This window comes from Carassius carassius, chromosome 50 (assembly GCF_963082965.1).
Source record: "Carassius carassius chromosome 50, fCarCar2.1, whole genome shotgun sequence".
Taxonomy (NCBI): Eukaryota; Metazoa; Chordata; class Actinopteri; order Cypriniformes; family Cyprinidae; genus Carassius; species Carassius carassius.
This window is the reverse complement of record NC_081804.1, coordinates 16,530,330-16,545,835: the sequence shown is the minus strand read 5'-3', so window position 1 is coordinate 16,545,835 and position 15,506 is coordinate 16,530,330.

The following is a 15,506-nucleotide window of genomic DNA, read 5'->3' as shown; positions in this document are numbered from 1 at the left end:
AACTACAAAATTCCACACCATTTGCTCCTGATCACCCTGCGAAAAGAGGATTTAATTGAGGAGGTTTAAAAAAAAAAAAAAACAGCCTTGCTGTGTTGTATGGTCCCAAGACAGCATTGTGTGCCACAACACCTGTTGTAGAAATTGCTGTACAGAGAGTGATGTTGCCTCCTCGTTGTCCAGGGACATTGACTGTAGCACGATAGACAATCACATTTCAAGTTTCAAGTTTGAAGCCTGCTTAATCAGTATACAGGTACTCATAATGAGTTGCACTGCTATCCAACTCCAAGAATCTCTAGAGTAAAAAGAACACAAGGTAAAATATAGTAAATTTGTGTTTTACAGTAATGGCATTGATGGCAGTCAATACTACTGTGAAATTGTTGCTGAAGTTGGAGTTCACACTTTGAAGCAGCAGTATACATAGATATGCCTAAATCTTTTCACATATAGTAGCATGGAATAGTTTATGGACACATACTTAATTCAGAAAAATATATCTTTGAGTTGACTGTACAATTGCAGTAATTGGGTTGCACATACTTGAAGAAACTAGAATCGCTCTACCTATCCTTCACTCTAACGGAGTTCCTCTCAAAGGGCACTTTGTATACTTGCTTAATTCGGATAGCATTTCTTCTTAGAACACGGTCAATTGTGGAGAGACTGCATTGGTGGATATTGTGGAACAGTTGATTGTCCTGTGTTATTCTTTGCTGAATTTCTTTGAGGCGGAGGGTGTTGTTCTGGACCACCATGTCAACAATGGCATGCTCTTGTTCAACTGAAAAGAAGTCTTGTTCGTCCACCAGAATATTCTCTAACTTCAATTCTGAAAAAGGTTTGGATAAGCAAGAACATTTACTGTAGAGATCTAGACCTATGTCAAACAAGACTACATGGACTCTTATTGTAAAAGTAGAATGGAATAGTTACTTACCGGTTTTCCCTCTGAAATGTACGGATAATTGAAGCCACTGTGGATCTGTTTATATTAGGCTGAACTCTCTGGCCATCTTCTCTCAGTGAGAGACCATGATTTATGATATGGTCAATAAGTGTGGCTCTGGTTTCATTTGAATCACGCGTGTATTCTACCTCTCCTCCCTCCTCTTACACCTTGGCCTCCTCTTCCTCCTTGCCCTCCTCTTCCTCCCTGTCCACCTCTTCTTATATTTTCTCTTTCCACTATACCATTGCCCTCCAATCTATCCATCTCTTCAATCTCCTCTCCTCTTCCTTCATCCTCAGCTCTTCTCGCTCTTCCTCCTACATCTTCAGTTCTTCCTCCTACATCTTCAGCCCTTCTTTCTCTTTATCTCCTCTTTCTCTATCTCCTCTTCCTCTTCTCCCTCTACCCTGGCCACCACCTCTCACTCTTAAACCTCTTCTGTTTCCACTGCTCTGTCTTACTGTATCTCCTCATTCATCTTCTTTGTTCTTCTTCTCTTCCCCTTTTGTAGTTGTTGTAATTACGTAAGACATGCATGCAGCTGTGTGAACAATGAGGAAATTGGCTTTTTCTGTGTTGAGTGGATTACTAACTCATCAGATAACAATTTGCCGTTAATTGAAGACACAAGGTGTGTAACTGACTATTTTACAATTCACAGAGTTTTGTTTGTTGTGTTTTGAAAATGGAACAAAAATGATTGTGATCTTTGTGAAGAACAATGGAAAAGTTACAAATGTTTTCCCTGATATATTAAAGATTTGGTTGGCTGTATGAACTGCTGTGATAAGATTAGGGATTTTTGTGCACAGTGTTTTGAGAAAATTATGCTTTTGATTTGTGATTTGTATGAAATGAAGGAGAATTTACTATCTGCTTAGGACAATTACAAAGTGTACTGATCACTGTGTTAACTGTTTTGAGAGCTGTTACCTGAGTTTGGAGAAATGTACCAAATCGATTGAGAAAAACTGTAAAACAAGAGACATGTGAGAATCAAAACTAAGCCTTCTGAACTTAAAGGGACACTCCATCCCAAAATAAAAATGTTGTCATTATTCACTTACCCCCATGTCGCTCCAAACCCGTAAAAGCTTCTATGTCAACCACACCACAAGGATGCATTTTTTTAAGTGTATTTACGCTTTGGTTTGAAAGACAACAGCGCAGAGTGGCTGACACAGAAGAGTGCACTTTCCCACACAGGATCAGTCCAAATAGGTCCTCTTTTACTGTATACCGTATGATTATGCAATTGAAAGAACCTCAACACCTGAGTATGTTCCTAGATGGGAATCAGCTTATATATTTGCAAAACTTCAATCAGCTGTTTATCATTAACTATGCAATATAAAATACAGGGGACATATTTGTGATTCAGATCACAACATGAACAGCTGTTCACTTTGTCTTTAACCTATAAGTTAGTCTTAGAACATGATGTTATCTGTTCTGACATACATTGTGAAAGTGTTCGAAAATTGGCTTGTAAAATTACATTGTTTTGGTCTTGGTTGAGCTTGTGGGTAAACAAAGTTCAAGCATTTTAAATTGGTGTTAACTATGCATTTTGTCTCAAAGCAACAAGACGTGTTAATTGTATAGCCTACACAGATGGATGTTGTGCTAACTGTGTTAAGAGTTTAGGAAAATTGTTGTAAAAAGTATTGTAAAAATTGTAAGTACACAGTGTTGTGGTCAGAAATTGACAGGGGAGGCCTTGATCTGGATGTGTATGCTTCTTTTATTTTCCTGTAGCATTTGTCTAAAATCTTATTACGTCTTGTATTGTCTTTAACATACTGTTCATATCCAGAGAGAGTGACTCCATTTTACAATGATTGAAATCGCCGGAAATAAAAACAGGTGCTCCAGGTGTATGTTGAAGTTGGAAATCTCTTATGATGCTCACTGCATTTGCTGCTTTGCCCGACGGAAGGACATACACAACTCAAATCAAAATATTCCCAAATTCTCTGGGTAGATAGAAAGGTCTCAAATTTAAACATAAAAGTTCAATGTCCGAATTACATACCATGGATTTAACTGTCATATGGCTACAGAGGTCATTACACGCAGATGCCTCCGCCACCTCTGCTCTTCCCCGAGGTGACAGATCTATCTGCCTGAATAAGAGAAAAATCTTATACCTCTATCAACGAGCCGGGCATCTCAGGGCGAAGCCAGGTTTCAGTTAGCACCAGAAGACCTGCATCCAGGTGTTGTGCCCAAATTCGACCCCCTGCCGAAATATTACCCCCCTTGTTCAAGTCGCTACCTGATTGCCTAATCCTAACCCCACCCCTAATCCTAACCCCTCCCCCATACCTACTCCTAAACCTACCAATACTAGTGGGGTAATAATTCAACAGGGGGTCGAAATTGGGCACAACACCCTCTGTGTGCTCTTTTCCGCCGGTGTTTGCTTTCCACCCTTCTTGCTTTGTCCACAGGCAAATTCTTATCAACCGAATGATACAAAAGCAGATCCTCCCTTGTGTATGATAGTGTTTGGTCGTTGCTCCTCCTGGAAGCCATTGTGTGTCGGTCACGTTCGCGACAAGATTATTCCTGTGCGCTTACTATAAGGACTAACTCCTCTTTACCTTCTCTCCAAGGATAACCTCCGAAGACTCCTCTTCCATCTTCTCTCTAAGGATTGCCTCCAAGATCCTCAAAGCCCCAACGGTGCGTGTGTGTGGTCACTACCTTAGCCGGCAACTTCATCTCCGGCGCCTTCTGCCGTCAGCTCAGGCTCCCAACCACGGCCACGCCGACCGCTTACCAGATCCACACAATCACCGGCAGGCCGTTAAGCAAGAAGTATGTATGCCACTGCGTGGGCCCTATCTCCCTTCAGACAGGACTCCTTCATCACGAGGACATCCATCTGCTGGTTCTGGAGGATTCCACCGCTGACGTCATCCTAGGGTGCCCATGGTTGGAGCAGCACAACCCAGTGATATCCTGGAAGACCAAAGAAATCCTGAAGTGGCTTTCAATCATGTATCTCCGGCTGTCCTGTTCCAGTGGAACGTCCCCCCGAACCACTACCATTCTACTCCACCTCTATTGAAAGCCCTATCGAGATCAGCCCATCTCCATACCCCAGTGCTACGCCCCCTTCAGTGTGTCTTCTGCCCGAAGCGGGCCTCCAAGCTGCCTCCACACCGGCCGTGGGACTGTGCAATAGATCTGCTGCCGGGTGAACCAGTGCCTAAGGGACGGATCTATCCCCTATCCGTTCCCGAGGAGAAGGCCATAGAGGATTACATCAGGGAGGCGCTGGCTCAAGGATACATCCGCCCATCTACCTCCCCTGCTGCTTCCAGTTTCTTCTTCGTGGCCAAGAAGGATGGAGGTTTACGGCCATGTATCGATTATAGAGCCCTTAACAAGATAACTCAGAAGTTTCGTTATCCTCTTCCCCTCGTCCCAGCGGCCCTAGAACATCTCCGTGGTGCCACTGTGTTCACCAAGTTGGACCTCCGCAGCGCATATAACCTCATCCGGATACATGAGGGGGACGAGTGGAAGACCGCCTTCATCACCCCTACTGGTCACTACGAGTATTGCGTTATGCCGTATGGGCTTGTAAACGCCCACTCCGTATTCCAGGATTTCATACACGAGGTGCTCCGGGATTTCCTCCATCAGTTCGTCCTAGTCTATATCGATGACATCTTGATATACTGGACTACCAGCTCTACCTAAAAGCAGAGAAGTGTTCTTTCCATCAACCCTCAGTGCAGTTCCTTGGATATACCATCGACCGCAGTGGCATCCGGATGGACGAGGGGAAGGTAAGCGCTGTCAGGGATTGGCCCATTCCTACCACTATAAAGGAACTGCAGCAATTCCTTGGCTTCGCCAACTTTTATAGACGATTCATTCAGAATTTTAGTACTATCACCAGTCCTCTAACCAACCTCCTTCGTCAGAAGCCCAAGTCCCTGTCATGGACTCCTGCCGCCACCGAAGCCTTCCAGGCCTTGAAGCTGGCCTTCACGACTGCCCCACTCCTCGTGCATCCAAACCCAGAGTTACCATTCGCTGTGGAAGTGGACGCCTCTACCACCGGAGTGGGAGCGGTCCTATCTCAGCAGCAGGGGATGCCCAGCCGCCTCCATCCATGTGCCTTCTTCTCCAGGAAACTCAACCCGGCGGAGGTAAATTATGACATCGGGAATAGGGAGCTACTTGCCATCAAGCTTGCCCTGGAGGAGTGGAGACATTGGCTGGAGGGAGCCAAACATCCTTTTCAAGTTCTCACTGACCACAAAAATCTGGAATACCTTAGAGCAGCCAAGAGACTCAACCCCAGACAAGCCCGCTGGCCGCTATTCTTCACCCGCTTCCATTTCTCCATCTCCTACCACCCTGGGGCAAAAAATGTAAGGGCCGATGCTCTGTCCAGATGTTACGCACCCAAAGAGAGATCAGAGAACCCCGAACCCATCCTCCCGGACAAGGTCATAGTCGCCCCTATCACCTGGTCAGCAGAGACTCTACCTCCAGCCGAAGCTCCTAACAATACCCCGCCGGGTTGCCCACCAGGACACCAGTACATCCCTAGGACACGTCGCACTCCACTCATCCACTCCACCCATACATCACTTGGCACTGGTCACCCGGGGGTCAATGAAACCCTCTCGTTGCTACGGGAACGCTTCTGGTGGCCCAACATGGCCTCGGATGTCAGAAGGTACGTGAGTGGATGTACCAGCTGCGCTATGTCCAAAAGTCCTCGCCATCTACCATCTGGCAAACTCCATCCTCTGCCCGTTCCCAATCGCCCGTGGTCACACCTAGGGGTGGATTTCATAACGGACCTTCCACCCTCTGACAACAACACATGTATTCTGATTATTGTGGATAGATTTTCTAAAGCTTGTCGTCTTCTTCCTCTGAAGGGTCTCCCCACTGCCATGGAAACGGCAGAACTGATGTTTAACCATGTCTTCAGGTACTTCGGCATTCCAGAGGACATAGTGTCGGATCGGGGCCCCCAGTTCATCTCCCGGGTATGGATAGCATTTCACTCCCTCCTAGGTGTGGCCATCAGCCTGTCCTCCGGCTACCACCCACAGTCCAACGGGCAGACGAAAAAAAAGGTCCAGGAGATCGGACGCTTCCTCCGTACCTTCTGTCACGGCCACCAGAACTCCTGGAACCAATTCCTGGGGTGGGCCGAGAACGCACAGAACTCCCTTCGTCAACCCACCACCGGACTCACACCCTTCCAGTGTGTACTCGGCTACCAGCCACCTCTATTCCCCTGGTCTGGAGAGCCTTCTGATGTTACCGCGGTCGACTATTTCTTTCCGGGAGAGCGAGAGGGTCTCGGACGGGGCCCATCACCAACTGCAACGGGCGCTCCGTAGACGCAGGACGGCAGCTGACCTTCGCCGTTCCGAGGCTCCCCAGTATCAACCCGGTCAGAAGGTCTGGCTGTCTACCCGGGACATCCGCCTGCGTCTACCTTGCCGCAAGCTCAGTCCCAGATTCATTGGCCCGTTCACAATCACCCAGTAGATCAATCCGGTCACCTACAAAATTCAACTTCCCCCTGAGTACCGGATTCACCCCACTTTCCATGTCTCACTCTTAAAACCTCACCATCCTTCTGTTCTTCACTCCACAGAACCTGGCGAGACGGAAGCCCCCCCTTTTCTACTCCTAGATGACGGCGCAGCCTACTCGGTCAAGGACATCCTGGACTCCCGGCGGCGTGGTGGGCAGCTGGAATACTTAGTGGACTGGGAAGGATACGGTCCAGAGGAACGTTCCTGGGTCCCCCGCAACGACATCTTGGATCCCGCCTTGCTGGATACCTTCCACTCCAGACACCCCAACCGACCGGCTCCCAGGGGAAGAGGACACCGACCACGTCGTCGGGGTCCCCGGCCCTCAGGAGCGGGCCCTGGGGAGGGGGGTACTGTTACAAACACGCCTGGTTCCACCTCCACACAATCACAGCGCACACCCTCACCTGAGTACTGAACGATCACCACCTGATCCTCATCACCAGTCATCCACCACAGCACCATAAAAGCCACACACACGCACCCAGTCATTGTCCGGTCACGTTCGCGACAAGATCATTCCTGTGTGCGAGCTATAAGGACTAACTCCTCTTTACCTTCTCTCCAAGGATAACCTCCGAAGACTCCTCTTCCATCTTCTCTCTAAGGATTGCCTCCAAGATCCTCAAAGCCCCAACGGTGCGTGTGTGTGGTCACTACCTTCCCGGCACGGATCCCAACACCCATCCACTCCTCACTTCCCGCTCCTCTGCTTGTGTCTTTAAATAAATACTAACTTCATCTGTTACTCCTCTGTCTCCGAGTGATCCGTAACAAGGGTAAGCTTATGTGAATTTTTTTTAAGCATTTTAGAAACTTGTTAATTTACTGAATATTGTGTGAAAACAACATAAATTGTGTTAAAGGTATGGTCACAACAGACTGTGCTCATTGTGTATAGTGTTTTGAAAATGTGACTACAGATTGGACAAAAGAATGTCTACATTTCAAACTACTGAATACCTTTTTCTACTGATACAAACTCTATCAAAACACAGCAAACACAATTCAAAAGAAAGTCATTCGGACAAAATATTAGCACTACTTTTCTATCCAATAGGAACATAAAGTCAATCATAGCATAGTGACTGTCAAAATACTAACAGTTGATGGCTTTACAAAAACTGCATTACTTTCTTCTACATGTTTGACATACATGTTTCATACAAATTATTATTTTTTTATTTAGTTACCTTCAACTGAAACCCATTTTACATTTTTAAATGTTGAATGTGTTCATTCTTGGCAAGATACTGTCTAAAACTGAACAAGTCATTACTTTATAGAATTTACAATAGAAAAAAAAAGGTCCTATATGCAGAAATTTTATTGGAACCATGATTGAAAGTGCTCTCCAGTGGGTGGGGGTCTAGATATGGATGGTGCTCCATGGTAGGTGATGCTAGATATAAAAAAAAATTACAACACGTTACTATGCAAGCTTTCCATCACAGGATAAAAACGTAAAAAAAAAGTTATTGTGAACTTTTTATCTCACAATTTGGACTTCTATTGTTGGAATTAAGAGTTTACATCTTGAAATTCAGACTTTATCAGAACTGTGAGATAAATTCACAATTGCAAGAAATAAATGTTAGAACTGTGAGATGAAAAAAAGTCACAATTACCATTTACCCTTTATATTTGAGGGCAGAAATAAGATTTTATAGGATCCACATGTGTAAGTGAAAAACCAACAAGAAAACATTAAAATGTACAGTTAAGCACACATTCTTACACCCTGTCACGCTGGTAAATGAAAGATCCAAAAGCAGAGATAACAGGAATAACAGTCTTTAATGAAAAAATATATAACAAAGGCAGTCCGTCTTTTCAGCACACAGAACTGGTAAATAGAAACTTGAACAAACGGAAAGACTCCTGTCTCGATGAGTAACAGAACAGGACTCCCTTGTAGCAGACTCGAAGCTCAGGAGTAGATAACTCAGGCAGGGTGAGAGAACCACATTGGTCTACAATCAGCAGCAACAGCAGCAGAATACAGCAAAAACTTAGGGGCTAGACTGTTCCAGGCAGACAAGACAAGAATAGGTGAGTACCTCTCAATACAGACAGGATGTAACTGCTGACAAAACGCATGACATGTAACAATAATCCAACCAAGAATCTACCCGAGCAAACACCAGATAAAGGGTGAACACTTAGGGCAAAGTAGAAACAGGTGTCATAGCAAATCAGCGCGAGCGCTGATTGCAATGACAAACAGGTGCATGAAGAGAGAGAGGTCAGCGGGACAGACAAAGAGTAATATAATAAGCTAATAAGGTGTGTGTGTGAGTAAATGAGTGAGAGCGTGCGAGAGCGAAAACGGAAGAAAAACCTGACTCATGACAGTACCCCTCCCTCAACGAGCGCCACTAGGCGCTCGAGGAAGGAGCCTGACGGGACCGGTAGAAGTCGTCAATCAGCGAGCGGTCCAGGACATCCCGGGCTGGAATCCACCGCCTCTCCTCAGGACCATACCCCTCCCAGTCCACCAAAAACTGGTGACCACGCCCCCGGGGACGAACGTCGAGTAGCCTTCGAACTCTGTAAATGGAGGCCCCCTCGTCAATAGGAGGAGGGGGAACGGAGGGACGTGCGGGCGCACGAATAACGGGTTTAATGCAAGACACGTGAAAAACCGGATGAACACGGCGCATCTGACCAGACAGTCTTAGCTTTACAGCGACTGGACTGATGACCTTAACAATAGAAAAGGGTCCAATAAAACGAGGCATGAGCTTGCGAGACGTCTCCTGAATAGGCAAATTGCGGGTGGATAACCACACCCTCTGACCGCAAAAATATCTGGGAGATCTCACCCTGCGGCGATTAGCGGCACGACGAGTACGTTCCCTAGTCTGACATAAGGCAGATCTCACCCTCCTCCAGGTACGCTTACATCTCTGAATAAAAGCCTCGACGGACGGAACCGAGGCCTGAGACTCCTGGGCGGAGAAAACAGGCGGTTGGAAGCCAAGGCAACCCTCAAACGGGGATAACCCAGTGGCGGACGATGGGAGAGAATTATGAGCATATTCGGCCCATGGTAACTGCTCGCACCAAGACGCGGGATTCTGAGAGGTAAGACTACGCAGCATGCGACCAAGAATCTGATTGGTCCTCTCGGCTTGCCCATTGGTCTGTGGATGGAATCCTGACGACAGACTGGGGGAAGCCCCTATCTGGCGACAGAACTCCCTCCAGAACAGAGAAGTAAATTGCGGACCTCTGTCAGACACAATGTCCGAAGGAAGACCATGGATCTTGAAAACGTGATCCACCATAATCTGTGCGGTCTCCTGAGCCGACGGTAATTTAGGGAGCGGAATAAAATGCGCAGCCTTAGAAAAACGGTCCACGACGGTGAGAATGACCGTATTGCCAGACGAAGGGGGAAGCCCGGTAACAAAATCCAACGCAATATGCGACCAGGGACGCGAAGGAACGGGAAGAGGTCTGAGAAGACCCGCCGGAGGATTATTACTAGACTTAGTCTGAGCGCAGATAGAACAAGAAGCAACAAAACGACGAATATCGCGCTCACGAGTAGGCCACCAAAATCTCTGGCGGATGGCCGCTAAAGTACCTCTAACTCCGGGATGCGCGACTAATTTAGAAGAATGACCCCAGCGAAGAACCGTCGAACGAGCAGCCTCGGGTACAAACAAAGTTCCCTCAGGAGCGCGGGGCGGTCTTGCAGTGTGAGAAAGAGCACGCCTGACCGCTTGTTCCACTCCCCAGACGGCTGCCCCGACCACACAGTGCTGAGGTAAAATCCTCTCATCGGTCGAGGCACCCTCTGATGAGTCAAACTGCCGAGAAAGGGCGTCAGGCTTGAGGTTCTTAGAACCGGGTCTAAATGAAATGGAAAAATCAAAGCGATCAAAAAATAATGCCCAGCGGGCCTGACGAGCGTTAAGACGTTTAGCAGAGCGAATGTACTCCAGGTTGCGGTGATCCGTCCAAACAATGAATGGTACACTGGCTCCCTCAAGCCAGTGTCGCCACTCACCTAGCGCCAGACGGATAGCCAAGAGTTCTCGATTACCCACGTCATAGTTGCGCTCCGCGGGCGAAAGACGGTGGGAGTAAAATGCGCAAGGATGAACCTTGTCATCCTGGGAGGAGCGTTGCGACAAGACAGCTCCTATCCCAATTTCGGAGGCATCGACCTCAACAATAAACTGACGTTCTGGATCAGGAGTGATCAGGATGGGCGCAGACGTAAAAAGCATCTTAAGACGGTCAAACGCATCCTGAGCAGTCTCAGACCAAGCAAATTTGGACTTGGACGAAGTGAGAGCGGTAAGAGGGGCGGCAACCTGGCTAAAGTTACGAATAAAGCGCCGGTAAAAATTCGCAAACCCCAGAAATCGCTGGAGTGCGACTCGAGAATCGGGAACAGCCCAATCAAGAACTGCTCGAACCTTGTCAGGGTCCATACTAATCCCCTCCGCTGAAACGACCGAACCGAGAAAAGTAACCGATTGGGCATGAAAAACGCATTTCTCAGCCTTGACGAATAGGCGATTCTCTAATAAGCGCTGCAGGACACGGCGAACGTGTTGAACATGTACCTGGAGAGAGGGTGAAAAAATTAAGATGTCATCCAAGTAAACGAACACGAAAACGTTAAGCATGTCTCTTAAGACATCGTTTACTAATGCTTGAAATACAGCGGGAGCGTTGACCAAACCGAAAGGTAGAACCCGGTACTCAAAGTGACCGACAGGAGTGTTGAACGCGGTCTTCCACTCGTCTCCCTCCTTGATACGCACTAAATGGTAGGCGTTGCGCAAGTCTAATTTTGTAAAAACCCTTGCGCCCTGTAGGATCTCAAAAGCCGACGACATAAGAGGCAAAGGATAACGGTTCTTGACTGTTATGTCGTTCAGCCCTCGATAATCGATACAAGGACGCAAAGAACCATCCTTCTTCTTTACAAAGAAAAACCCAGCGCCGGCGGGAGACGAAGAAGGAGTAATGATCCCCGCATCGAGAGATTCTGTAAGATATCCTTCCAGAGCCTCTCGTTCGGGCGCCGAAAGAGAGTACAGTCTACCGCGAGGGGGCGTGGTGCCAGGAAGGAGCTCGATAGAGCAGTCATACGGACGGTGAGGCGGTAAGGATACCGCCCGGGAACGACTGAAAACCGCCCGCAGATCATGGTACTCCTCCGGGACACCAGACAAATCATCAGGCTCCTCCTGGAAAAGAGGAACAGAAGACACGGGAGAAACAGCGGAAACCAGACAATTTACATGACAAGCTAAACTCCATGAATGAATAGACCCCTTAACCCAATCAATGTGAGGATTATGTTGGATAAGCCAGGGATGACCTAAAACAATGGGGGTAAAGGGAGACTGAAAAACATAAAATGAGACTGTCTCATGATGATTGCCGGAAACAGTGAGACTAACCGGACTGGTGACACGACGAACAGAAGAAAGCTCTCTGCCATCCAGGGCAAAGACAGTGGCGACATCAGTCAAATCAACTAAGGGAATCTTGTTCTCACGAGCCCACATCTCATCGATAAAATTGCCCTCCGCACCCGAGTCGACGAGGGCAAGACCGGTAACAGAAAAACCAGCCCAACGGAGAACAGCGGATATAGTGGTTCGAGACCTTGGTGATGAGGAGATGACAGAAGCGCTCACCAGTACTCCTCCGTCTACTGGCGAGCTTTGGCTTTTAAACTGCAGGATGAAGCGAAATGGCCCGCCGTACCACAGTAAAGGCAGAGACGGTTAATAATTCGCCGCTGTCTTTCCTCCGGGGAGATGCGTACGGCCCCCAGCTGCATGGGTACAGCATCAGGTTGGTTCTGAACAGAAGCAGTAGCAGAAGGAAAGTTATCACAGGATGTGAAAAGTGGAGAACGAACTCGACGCCTCTGCTCGAAACACTTGTCAAGGCGGATGGCCAGGTCGATAAGTTGATCGAGCTGAGTTGGCGACCCCCGCGCGTAGATCTCCTCCTTAAGGTCTACATTCAACCCTTCAAGAAAGCGAGCAGTTAGTGCAGGATCATTCCACTCACTTGTAGTAGCCAGAGTCCGGAACTCTATCGCGAAATCTGCAACAGATCTTCTGCCTTGACGTAGCACAGCAAGTAGACGTGATGCCTCGCTGCCGAAGACGGATCTATCAAAGACCTTGATCATCTCATCCTTGAAAAGAGTGTACTTGCTGCAGCATGCAGATTGCGCTTCCCAAACTGACGTACCCCACTCGCGTGCTCGTCCCGTGAGGAGAGAGAGAACATAAGCGATGCGGGCCCGATCCTCTGCATACGTCTGGGGCTGAAGGGAAAAGACAACTTCACATTGGATGAGAAAAGCTCTGCACTCCGTAGGCTCACCCGCATAACAGGAGGGATTGTTGACTCGTGGCTCAGAGGGCAGCTGACGATTGTGAGACATGGCAGATTCCTGATGCAGGTGAAGTAAACGGGCAGATAGATCAGCCACCTGAGCTGAAAGACTCTTAACAGCCTGATGAGCGGCGGCCAACTCCTGCTCATGTTTGCCAAGCATAGCTCCCTGGATCTCGATCGCCGACCGGACAGGCCTCTCATCTGCTGGATCCATGTTGGTTGGATTATTCTGTCACGCTGGTAAATGAAAGATCCAAAAGCAGAGATAACAGGAATAACAGTCTTTAATGAAAAAATATATAACAAAGGCAGTCCGTCTTTTCAGCACACAGAACTGGTAAATAGAAACTTGAACAAACGGAAAGACTCCTGTCTCGATGAGTAACAGAACAGGACTCCCTTGTAGCAGACTCGAAGCTCAGGAGTAGATAACTCAGGCAGGGTGAGAGAACCACATTGGTCTACAATCAGCAGCAACAGCAGCAGAATACAGCAAAAACTTAGGGGCTAGACTGTTCCAGGCAGACAAGACAAGAATAGGTGAGTACCTCTCAATACAGACAGGATGTAACTGCTGACAAAACGCATGACATGTAACAATAATCCAACCAAGAATCTACCCGAGCAAACACCAGATAAAGGGTGAACACTTAGGGCAAAGTAGAAACAGGTGTCATAGCAAATCAGCGCGAGCGCTGATTGCAATGACAAACAGGTGCATGAAGAGAGAGAGGTCAGCGGGACAGACAAAGAGTAATATAATAAGCTAATAAGGTGTGTGTGTGAGTAAATGAGTGAGAGCGTGCGAGAGCGAAAACGGAAGAAAAACCTGACTCATGACACACCCTCCCTTACATCTCCCTTTTTGTGATCCAACTATTCCTCTCCCTTTCCCAGGCATTATCTTTTCTCTCTCTGATTCTTTGTGTCATTCTGCAAACCAATTCGAAGATTTCTTTTTTTTACTCTATGTTGATGTAATGGAAAGAGCATCAACACCTGACTATTCCTGGATTAAATGACTGGAATCAGCTGTTTCTAAATATTTTAGTGATCTTTTCCTTAAAAATGCTTATTAGTTGTTAAAATATTTTATATAGAGCTATTTTTTTGGTTGCAGAAGTAGAGGCTTTACACTATATTTAAAGTTTGGAACATTAGGTCTTCATTTCTGTCATGCTGTGTTTAAAGGGTTACTACACCACAAAATTAAAATTTTGTCATTGAACACTCACCCCCATGTCGTTCCAAGCCCGTAAAAGCTTGTTCGTATTCGGAACACAATTTAAGATATTTTGGATGAAAACAGGACTGTCCCATAGACTGCCAAATAAATAGCAGTGTCAAGGTCCAGGAAAGTATGAAAAGCATCATCAGAATAGTCCATGTGCCATCAGTGGTTCAACTGTAACATTATGAAGCGACGGGAATACTTTTTTACATGAAGAAAACAAAAATAATGACATTATTCAACAATTCCTCTCTTCTGTGTCTCTCCAAATCAGCGTAGCGTCATTTTGGCTATTCTGAGCTGTACGCATTCGGCGTATGCTCTTCTGTGTCAGCCACGCTGCGCCGATGCACTGTTGTCTTTCAAACCAAAGCCTAAATACATGTAAAAAACATATCCATGTTAAAATTTGCACGTTTTTGACCTTCCTGGGTTTCCGTAGACCAACCACGAGTGAGACACTAGGCTGGTTTGAAATCTGCGCAGAACCGATCATTGGTGATACAAAATGCATGCTGTTCTGCCTTGCTCTGATTTCATGCTGATGTGAGCCAAATATCTCTCACAACAGCAAGTCAGCCGTGCATTCGAGTGTAGTTGCCAGAGGTTGTGTTACTATTGGGAGATGAGAGGGTCTATATTACTTAATATTGGAGAAAGTGTAGCAGTCAACTTGGATCACATTTGCCTTAATAACCACATTATCACATAATCACATTACAGCCTTGACATCATTGAATTTCAGAAACTGTTGATGCGACACTCAATCGCCATTTACGAATACCATAGGAATGAATGGGAAGTGCCTTAAACTGAATTCCTCCTGTCACAAAAAGTCATTGACTTCTCTTAAAAAACGTGTGTAAACTCTAAAAATTGTTCAAACCAAAAGTATTGTATAGTGTAAAACATGTAGAGGATTAGCCGATAGGCTGTCAATTCATCCAATTATAATCTTTTTCTCTAAAAAGCTGTTTATTCAGCATAGTGAAACTTCTCCTCCATTAAAATCCACTTAAAAAGAAATGCTTTTTATAAGAGAAGTCACTGACTTTTTGTGGTTATTAAGGCACACGTGATCCAAGATCCGTTACGCTTTCTCCAAAAAGCGTATGTAATACCAAAGTCCCTTTAAGGCAAGTCACGTAACTTGGTGGCCATTTTTGAAATGCCTCTCGGGCATGCAAGTGCAGCTCTTATCTCTTTGAATGGGGAAACTTCTCCAAAATGGTTTGCCAAGCTTAAGACTAAATTTCATATTTGAAATCACCAATGAAATCTGAAAACAAATGTAATAAATGTTGTTTCATATTAAGTGTTGCATTTTCCCCATTCAAAACTATAAGAG